Genomic DNA, 10,906 nt, shown 5'->3' with positions numbered 1-10,906 from the left:
TTTTAAAAAGTACCTTATCTTCACCATACATGGTTGTCCAAATTAGGCATAATAATGTGTTAATTCCACGACTGCATGTATCGGTTAATATCGGTATCGGTTGATATCGGTATCGGTAATTAAAGAGTTGGACAATATCGGAATATCGGATATCGGCAAAAAGCCATTATCGGACATCCCTAGATGAAAGTAATCGTTGCTATATTTTATAATTTTCAATTATTTCACCTTTCAAGGTTTTCTTGAACCTTAACAAAGAACTGCATGTCTTCAGCTCATCACCGAGCTTGTTCCACCATTTAACTCCTAAAACTGAAATACATTTGTATTTTATATTCCTTCTTACTCTACCTATTTCAAAAATCAATATCTCCCGTAAATTATAGTTTTCTCCTCTTAATTGAAATAAGCTAAGAATACAAGCTGGAAGGCTGTTGTTCTTTACTCCAAACATAATTTCCATTGTTTTTAAAAACACAATATCTGAAAATTTTAACACATTAGAACTAGGGATGTCCGATAATGGCTTTTTGCCAATATCCGATATGCTGATATTGTCCAACTCTTTAATTACCGATACCGATATCAACCGATACCGATATCAACCGATATATACAGTCATGGAATTAACACATTATTATGCCTAATTTGGACAACCAGGTATGGTGAAGATAAGGTACTTTTTAAAAAAATGAATCAAATAAAATAAGATAAATAAATTAAAAACATTTTCTTGAATAAAAAAGAAAGTAAAACAATATAAAAACAGTTACATAGAAACTAGTAATTAATGAAAATGTGTAAAATTAACTGTTAAAGGTTAGTATTATTAGTGGAGCAGCAGCACGCACAATCATGTGTGCTTACGGACTGTATCCCTTGCAGACTGTATTGATATATATTGATATATAATGTAGGAAGCAGAATATTAATAACAGAAAGAAACAACCCTTTTGTGTGAATGAGTGTAAATGGGGGAGGGAGGTTTTTTGGGTTGGTGCACTAATTGTAAGTGTATCTTGTGTTTTTTATGTGGATTTAATAAAAAAAAACACAAAAAAAAACGATACCGATAATAAAAAAAAACGATACCGATAATTTCCGATATTACATTTTAACGCATTTATCGGCCGATAATATCGGCAGACCGATATTATCGGACATCTCTAATTAGAACTTATAAATAATGGATTGGTATGTTCATAGTAGCACGCTTTGTGTATTATTCTAATGACCCTTTTTTGAAGTTTAATTATTGGCTCTATGCTTGTTTTATAAACATTTCCCCAAACTTCAACACAATATGTGAAATATGGAAAATAAAAGAATAACATAACATATGCAGACATTTTTTATTCAGCATGTGTCTTACTTTATAAAGAATAGCAATGGATTTGGATATTTTTCCCTTTATATACTCAATATGCGGTTTCCAACATAATTCATGATCAATTATTATTCCCAAGAATTTTGTTTCATATACTCTATCAATTTCCACTAGATTTAATTTTGCTTCACAATTTGTCCTTGCACCACTTAACACCATAAATTTAGTTTTCTTATCATTTAATAAATATATTATATATAAACATTAAATGCCTGCATGTTTTTAAGGAGCTTCTATTTATTACTAAATCAGACTAAAAGTGGATGTATTTACTGTTCCATTCGTAGACACAATTCGAATTAATATTGTTAATTATAATCCAGTAATATTTCACTCTTTTAAATTAGATAATCGTTACTCGTTATTTACCATGCTATAATTTCAGGGGGAAAAACAGCAGAATGCAATAGTTGCAACGAAACACCTCACCTGTACAGTAAAACTTAGTTTATTACCAAGAAGTGGTTCTGGGTCTGATTGTGTTGAATTAATTTAAAAATATAAATCTAAATTTCATAGAGCTTAAAATAACTTTTTATGACCTTCTAAATATGGTTTATAACATTACGAGAGCCGTCTAGACATGAACTAATTCCCACATGGTCACCTTTACACTCACTTAATCCAATATGGTAAGCCTGAGGCTCAGCCAATCAGTGGCCACAATACTGAACAGCACGATCCGTTTGGTTTGGTCTCCTCTAGTGGCTCATCCACTATTTTATGCTTTATATATTAATTTAGACAAGGAATGTCCAAAGTGGGGCCCGCCGTGCCATTTTGTATTACCTGCCAGTGGCTACCAAGTCTTTCAAGCTGCACAATCATTGTTGGCATGTCCGCAAAGCTACACTGTAAAAAATCTGGTTTAACTGTAAAATAGTGGCAGTTCAGTTGCCATAAATTTACCGTAAAATAAACAGTGGTACCATTTTTCCATTTACAGTAATGCACTCTCAAAACAAGGAGCGTAGATTTTACAATTAAAAAAAAAAGCAGCTCAGTCACCAGAATTTAGTGGTAAAATAACTGCTATTGTTTTTCAATTCAAAACAAAACAAACCAAAAAAAACACCTTGAATTTTAACGGTAACATTCTGGTGACTGAGCTGTCAGGTTTTTTTTACCATAAAATCTGTAGATTTTTTTTCACTGGCTAATTAGTTGTGTTTGAATTTGAGACCCATGCTCTACGGCAGGCCTGGGCAATTATTTTGACTCGGGGGCCAAATTTAGAGAAAAAAATGTGTCTGGGGGCCGGTACTGTATATCAGATTTTTAGGAACTCTAATACAAAACTTCATAATAATGTCTGATTGAATGCTGAAAACGTTATGAGAGACCGCCTTAAAAAACGGAATGGAATTAAAAACATTTTTACTGAATGAGACACCCAGAATGTACATGAAATAAAGAATGTGGGATTTACAATATTAATTTTGAATGATAAAACACTGAATATTGTCAACATATGAACGTCACACCCCCTTTCGATCGACATATAATCAAGCCAAACGCAACAAAAATGCAACAAACAGCGAAAAAGGGGAAAAAAACCACCTACAATCTGATATATCACTAAGCTTTACAACTTTGTTGTAAAAATCTCCTTCTGCAACTGTCCCTGACACCCGCATTTCAGGCTGGCCGCTATGGAAACGCTCCCCACCCACACTGCTTGGTGCCTCGTCTGAGCTGCTGTGACTTAGATTACCATAGTAACTAATTAGATTACCATAGTAACTAATTAGATGACCATAGTAACTAGTATACCATGCAAAAGTGCATATTCCAACCATTGAAATACTTCGTATAGTTCAAGACTTAAGCTAATTTGAAAACATCACTGCACATCATAATGGCAGCTTCAGTTTCCATCTTAAAGATCAAAAAAAATTATTTGGGAATGCCCGGAGGGCCAGATTGAAAAACTTAACGGGGCGCATGCGGACCCCGGGCCTTAATTTGCCCAGGTCTGCTCTACTGTAAAGTTGTGAGTTGTTGACGCTCTATGGAGAAGGATAATCTTGTTGCCATGCATCACCCATGTCTTATATTGGAAACGTTTCGAAATTTAGCATCCTCCATTTGTCGAATCTGTCTGGGTAAAGTTTGAAAGTGATCGGATGAAATATCTAGGAAACTCTTTGCAAAACAACACCTGGAAATGGCAAAAATCTGAACAAAATGACTTTTTTTTTTACTGTTTTGAGGTAAAAATGTACACAAAACTGATGCATGCTAACTAAATTACCGTAATTTCCGGACTATAAGCCGCACCTGACTATAAGCCGCACCAGCTAAATTTAGGGGAAAATACAGATTGCTCCATATATAAGCCGCACCCGACTATAAGCCGCAGGGTTTTGATGTGTAATTAGCGTAGTATATAGGGGTTCCTGCTACCACGGAGGGGATTGTCGGGACAGAGATGACTGTTTGGGAACGCAAAGCGTCCCATTTATTAACAATAAATCTTTCAATCATTCAATCAAACTTTCACATCTTTGACATGGCGAACAGCATTCGTGCAGAGTACAAATAATACAACGGTGCAAAGTAATGCAAAGTGCTCACCTGTACGTTATCAAAATAACCAGCCTGCCGGTATATGAAAAGTCAGTCTTTAATCATTGTGTCATCGTCTTCCTCCTGCGTACTAAAACCACCGAAATCCTCTTCGTCGGTGTCGGAGAAGAACAGGCCGTAAATAAGCCGCACTCTCGTATAAGCCGCAGGGACCAGAACGAGGGGAAAAAGTAGCGGCTTATAGTCCGGAAATTACGGTAGGCACACGGCTGTGTGACAATCTACCACCTTATAATCAATATTGCCAGTGTGAGGATAAATGACTCACTCATGGTGCTGTTGCATGGTAAACATTGCTGTTTGGCCCTCAGACCGTTTTCACTTTGGCTCTTGGAGGCAAAACATTTGGTCACCCCTGATTTAGACCAAAAATACGTAGTATATGCTTAAAGAAAATATGAGATAGATTGAAGCTTCAAACCTCAAAGAGCGATGCGGTGAGGGACGACCGTAATAAAAAAACCTGCTACTTACCAGGAAATGAACACATTTGACCATTATTTGCGGCAATTAAAAAAACAAAACATAGCACGGTCAACTAATCGATAATTACATGCAGTACTTTTGAGAATACAGATGTCCACATTCTCCACGTACGCCTTCAATAATCCATAATAGGCGTTGACTGGAGGGTGGTCCACTGTGGTCTGGAGGTCCAATCTACCTAGCCTCGCTAGATCCAGCTGCAACTATCATCAATATTTTCTTTCTTCTGGCCACCACACTGGAAATGAGGAGAAGAAATAATTTGAGAGGAGGGGGAAAACCCAAACATCTCTTCAGAACTGATTTTAATGAATTTGGTGCTTTTGGAACTATGACAACCAGACAAATTGATTTCTTTTCCCCCTAAAACTTAGCATTCTAAATTCCAAACAATCACGAAGCGAGTATCTGAAGCCAACTAATCTGTTTTTTTAGTGTTGAAACTCAAACTCTCAGCTTGTTCAAACTTTCCAACTTTGTTAACTCAGCCAGACATTATTTTGAATGGTAGCTGGCCAAAGATGGCCGAGGTAGTTGAACCTTAAGGCTAAATCAGCATGTGATTGTTTTCAGGGCTCTAACTTTCGCAAATATTAAGGACATGTCCGTTGTACAGTATATATTCAATGTTTACGTTTTGAAGTTGTGATGTAAAAAGACAGGTGGTTAGGGTCAAAGTGTGTTTTTGTTACAGCTGTGACCCTACTCATTCTGAACTGTATCCAAACATGATTGCATTTGTTAAAAGTCCCAGGGTTTGATGAACAGCCCTAATAAATCCTGTCAAAGTTGAATAATAATCTCCAAATCCTGGGCCTTATCACATATTTCATCATGGAAAAACCCCTCTACACGCAACCGGTCAGAATTTGGAATGTCAGAAAACAAACAATAAAAAAAAGCAAATGGTCAACAGCATTGTTTGGAAAAACATCTCAAGATGGGCAAGAACATATTTTGGGAGGGGAAAGTACTGACGGAAAGACAAACCTCCATGGACTCTATCTGGCCGCAGTTGAAAGAGAAGCTCCTCTGTGTGTGGCTTTGTGCTGCTTCGCCGCACTTCGCAATGACCAATACGTTCCAGGCCTTTAAAGTGTTGGACATCTATGACGAACACTGTGGGACATCTGAAAACCTTGCTGAATTGTCAGTTGAACAGACAGAGACAATTTGACGATTACTTATCCTTTTGAGTCTTACGGACTGGAGCCTGTCTCAGGGAATTTCTACTTACAAGAAACCAAACATGGCTCTTCACACAGAGCTCTGTTGTAGAGCTGCACAATTAGCCGCATTTTAATCACGATTTGGGCTGTCACAGTCAACTCGAGCGCATTATCAAATCAAGCCTTTTCACAGAAACTGCGCAGAAAAGCATCATCGGCTCGTCTTGAAGCCCCGTTTAGCGGCACCAGCCCAAACCGGTGGCCATTGTGTGTAGGCACAAAGCTCCATTACCACGCCAACACTGCAAAAAGTCAGTGTTCAAAAACAAGAAAAAAAACTGTTTACTCTCCCAGTGCACATATGAACCACAGCTCCCCTAATGGTGATGGCACTCATGCAACCACACACTGCAAAAAGTCAGTGTTCAAAAACAAGAAAAAATATATACAAAAATTAGGGTTGTTTTACTTGAACTAAGCAAAATGATCTGCCAATAGAACAAGAAAATTTGGCTTGTCAAGACTTTCCAAAACAAGTCAAATTAGCTAACCTCAATGAACCCAAAAATACCTTCAAATAAGTATATTCTCACTAATAACAAGTGCACTTTTCTTGGTAGAAAAAAAATAAGAGACCTTTTTGCTCAATATGTTGAAAAATATTCTTAAATTAAGTAAATGCTAGTGCCATTATCTTGACATAATGATATGCACTGCAAAAAGGGAAATCTAAGTGAGATGAAATATCTCAAATAAGGGTGATATTTGCTTATTTTCTGTCTGATAAGATAATTCTTCTCAATAAGCAGATTTTATGTTAGAGTGTTTTACTTGTTTTAAGGGTTTTGCTCCTAAATGATCTCAGTAAGATATTACAGCTTGTTGCTGAGATTTGATGAGCTATATTGAGTAAAACATGCTTGAAACTAGAATATCAACTGTTGCAAAGCTGTGTCATCAACACTCACAAGTATAAAACTACTTTTTTAAAGTCATCATTTCTTACTTCAAGCATGAACAAAAAAATCATGATGCCGAGCGCATATCATTATGTCAAGATAATGGCACTAGCATTTACTTAATTTAAGAATATTTTTCATTATATTGAGCAAAAAGGTCTCCTTTATTTTTTTTCTACCAAGAAAAGTGCACTTGTTATTAGTGAGAATATACTTATTTTAAAGTATTTTTGGGTTCATTGAGGTTAGCTAATTTTACTTCTTTTGGAAAGTCTTGACAAGCCAAATTGTCTTGTTCTATTGGCAGATAATTTTGCTTAGTTCAAATAAAATGCTCCTAATTTTTGTATTTTTTTTCTTGTTTTTGAATACTGACTTTTTGCAGTGCGCTCGGCATCATGGTTTTTTTTAAATGCTTGAAGTAAGAAATTATTACTTTAAAAAAGTAGTTTTATACTTGTGAGTGTTGATGACACAGCTTTGCAACAGTTGATATTCTAGTTTCAAGCATGTTTTACTCAATATAGCTCATCAAATCTCAGCAACAAGCTGTAATATCTTACTGACATCATTTAGGAGCAAAACACTTAAAACAAGTAAAACACTCTAACATCAAATCTGCTTAGTGAGAAGAATTATCTTATCAGACAGAAAATAAGCAAATATCACCCTTATTTGAGATATTTCATCTTACTTAGATTTCACTTTTTGCAGTGAACCACCTGATTAGCTGGCATCAGCAAACATTTCCCAAGTTCATGCAGCCGGTTGCCTCGTTTCACTCCGGTGGAGTCCTCGGCATGCAGTATTGACCGCACCCCTTTTAGTACACCGCACACGTGTGGGCGCCTGCACAACACGCTGATTTCCTCGTTTCCCTGGAGTCCCACTAACGGATAGCCATTGTGCTAAATAGTCTGAAAACATTTTTCAGTTAAATGCCAAACCTATCGAGACGTGCTCCTCGTTAGAATTCATGCAACGCCCCCACCTAAGGATGCGTATGAATTCATGGAATGCAGAAATGTAATTGAAGAACTCTCACACACTGCAAAAAGTCAGTGTTCAAAAACAAGAAAAAAAAAAATTAGCGGTATTTTATTTGAACTAAGCAAAACTATCTGCCAATAGAACAAGAAAATTTGGCTTGTCAAGACTTTCCAAAACAAGTCAAATTAGCTAACCTCAATGAACCCAAAAGTAGCTTAAAATAAGTATATTCTCACTAATAACAAGTGCGCTCTTCTTGGTAGAAAAAAAAGAGACCTTTTTGCGCAATATGTTGAAAAATATTCTTAAATGAAGTAAATGCTAGTGCCATTATCTTGACATAATGATATGCACTCGGCATTACATTTCTTGAAACCAGCAAACTTATACTAAAAACTAATTTATTGTTCTTAATGGAAAGGCAACAAGGCAAGCGCTTGTTACTCTCGGGGTCTCCTAGCCGCTCAGGCAAATCATATTGTCTAAAAATGCATTTTTCCATGGATAACATGACATCATCGCGCCAAGTGCGTGCTCTTTCAGTCAATTAGTGCGCATATACACAGCCCGGCCCCTGGCCAAAAATTTTTTAATTGTAATTTTGAGGAATTTATCTGAATGTGCATGAACTATTTCTGTTCAAAATAGTTAGAAATGTCAAATGTTTAAATATTAACTGTCAGTTTACTGTACTGTGCCAACTGAACTACTATATGAGTACGTATGTTCTATTGTTTCATTTAAAAATAAAACAGCAAAGTCCATTTGGCTGTCATCTGTTTTAATTATGAGACACAATTGTGTCAAAATCATGTTTTGTTTTTTTCATGCTTGAAATAAGAAATGATGACTTTAAAAAAGTAGTTTTGTACTTGTGAGTGTTGATGACACAGCTTTGCAACAGTTGATATTCTAGTTTCAAGCTTGTTTTACTCAATATAGCTCATCAAATCTCAGCAACAAGCTGTAATATCTTACTGACATCATTTAGGAGCAAAACACTTAAAACAAGTAAAACACTCTAACATAAAAACTGTTAGTGAGAAGAATGATCTTTTCAGACAGAAAATAAGCAAATATCACCCTTATTTGAGATATTTAATCTTACTTAGATTTCAGTTTTTGCAGTGCATGAGTACAATCGTTACACTAATTAACGCTATAAATAAAGCTAAAATGCTTTTAATGACAAACGGATGAAATGTTAATAATAATGAACAAAAACAATTTTTCCTTAACGAATATGGATAACATTTTTTTAGCCTTTTTATTAGACAAGTAGAGATAAGATGTATTGCTTTCGGACTGGCTCGTTATGTATCTGTTTTATTCAAATATTTTGAAGTTAGTCGAAGTTAGGAGATAATCCAGGGGTGTCAAACTTATTTTAGCTCAGGGGCCACATGGACAAAAATCTACTCCCAAGTGGGCCGGACTGGTAAAATCCCGGCCTGGTAACTTAAAAATAAAGACAACTTCAGATTGTTTTCTTTGTTTAAAAAATAGAACAAGCACATTCTGAAATTGTAGAAATCATAATGTTGTTGGTTTTTTTTTACACTTACATGTTGCGGTTAATAGTATTCTATCTTTATTTGTCCTTATTTATATTTTCTAAATAAATGATGTGATAATGTTCATCAGTCAACTCAATTGGTGTTAATTTTCAATCTATCAAGATACATTTTTTTATATCAAAATCAAATTACAGTACCTTATTTATGTAGTTTGATCATTTTTCTTGACTGATGCACTAACATCCGACCATCGCCCGAGGGGAAAGAAGCGGTGGTGAAGGCGTGGGGTGAGGGAGGGGGTGTGTGTGCGTGTGTGCCCAATTGTCTTGGGTGTGATGATGTAATGTTTTTTATAGACTGAGGCCGATCTGCAAAAGTTCGACTCCAGGTGTCGTTGAAGAGGGAGGGAGGTCAAAAGTGTCCATCATTGAGGTGTCCTCGGGGGTGTTTTTCAGAACAGCCTGCTCCTGTTTTCACAGCATCAAGGCCATTCGAGGGAGTCAAATCGTAGATTAGGATGTTTGTTTTCCGCGAGCAGACAAAACAATGACTTGTCTATTCTATTTGTCCATGCTGGGTGCTCTCAAATTCAATTCAATTTTCCTTTGCAGCAAGCTTCTCCATGATGTGATCCATCTTGCGATTCAGTTCAGAAATCGCCACAGTCTGTGTTCCCACAGCCCTGCCCAAACCATCCATTGCGACGAACAGCCTTTGGGCTCCTTGAGTGGCTGCCATCGTCTTACGAATTTGACTATACACCAAAGCAATGCCCAGCCCAATCAGCAGGTGCCCCGCGATCACGGTTCCAAATAGGTAGATGTCTTCCACGTCCTCGATGGAAAGGACTGAGAGGCACATGATTCTCCATTTATCCCAGGAATCTCTCACGTACCCCGCAGCAATGGTTCCATCAGGGCAGCCAGGCTCCCCCGAACCTCTTTTCCTCGTCGAAAAGATTTTGTCAATTGCGTCGAGAGTCCAGCTGATCATTTCCATGTCTGATGTTTAGATTTGAGGACAGCGCAAAGAAAGAGGCTTCAAAAAAGTTCAAACAAGACAAAAACAAAGAGAGCAAGCTGGGAGAAGAGGGAGCGGAAAAATTGCGACCGCCCTTACCAGAGGCAAGACAGAAGACAAATTATGGGCATTCACATTCACACTCCCCATTACTGGAAGTAGATTGCCGACCTGTGGCAACACTGTTTTACCTAACGTAACAAATTATCGTGATTATTGGTGATTTCAATATTGATGAAAATAATCATGATTGTTATTTTGGCCATAGTCCATTAACCTGACTCTCGCCAGATCCTTGTAGTTCACTGAGCTCCGCACAAGGATCTGGGCACGAGGGCATTGCAAACTCCTTCAAGATAGCAAATAATAATGAACCAATCAGGATCACCGGGCAGGATTTCATAGATGTGATGTAGCGCCAAAGCGACTGTTTGATGCACTGACATTGATTCTGCTATTGCAACTGTTTTGTCGAATCTATCGAATATTAATTATTTGAAAGATGAACAGAGAACGGTTTTGAAGGCATTTATTGATGGCAATGATGCTCTGTTGTTATCCAATATGTCGGCTGTTCTGTTTTGGATTTCCCAGCGTCTGAAATACATCTCCTATTGAGAAGTCCCAGATCCAAGTGTGGAGCTCAGCAAACTACAAGGATCTGGCGAGAGTCAGGTTATAGTCCATTGCATTGAACCTCCAAAAACATCCTGACACAGTCAAGTGCATCCAGCAGGGGGCAGAAGTGGCCATCCTTACAACTCTGTATAGGAAGCCATTGTTCCCCTC

Source organism: Entelurus aequoreus, linkage group LG22 (assembly GCF_033978785.1).
Source record: "Entelurus aequoreus isolate RoL-2023_Sb linkage group LG22, RoL_Eaeq_v1.1, whole genome shotgun sequence".
Classification (NCBI taxonomy): domain Eukaryota; kingdom Metazoa; phylum Chordata; class Actinopteri; order Syngnathiformes; family Syngnathidae; genus Entelurus; species Entelurus aequoreus.
Note: the sequence above shows the minus strand (reverse complement) of the source record.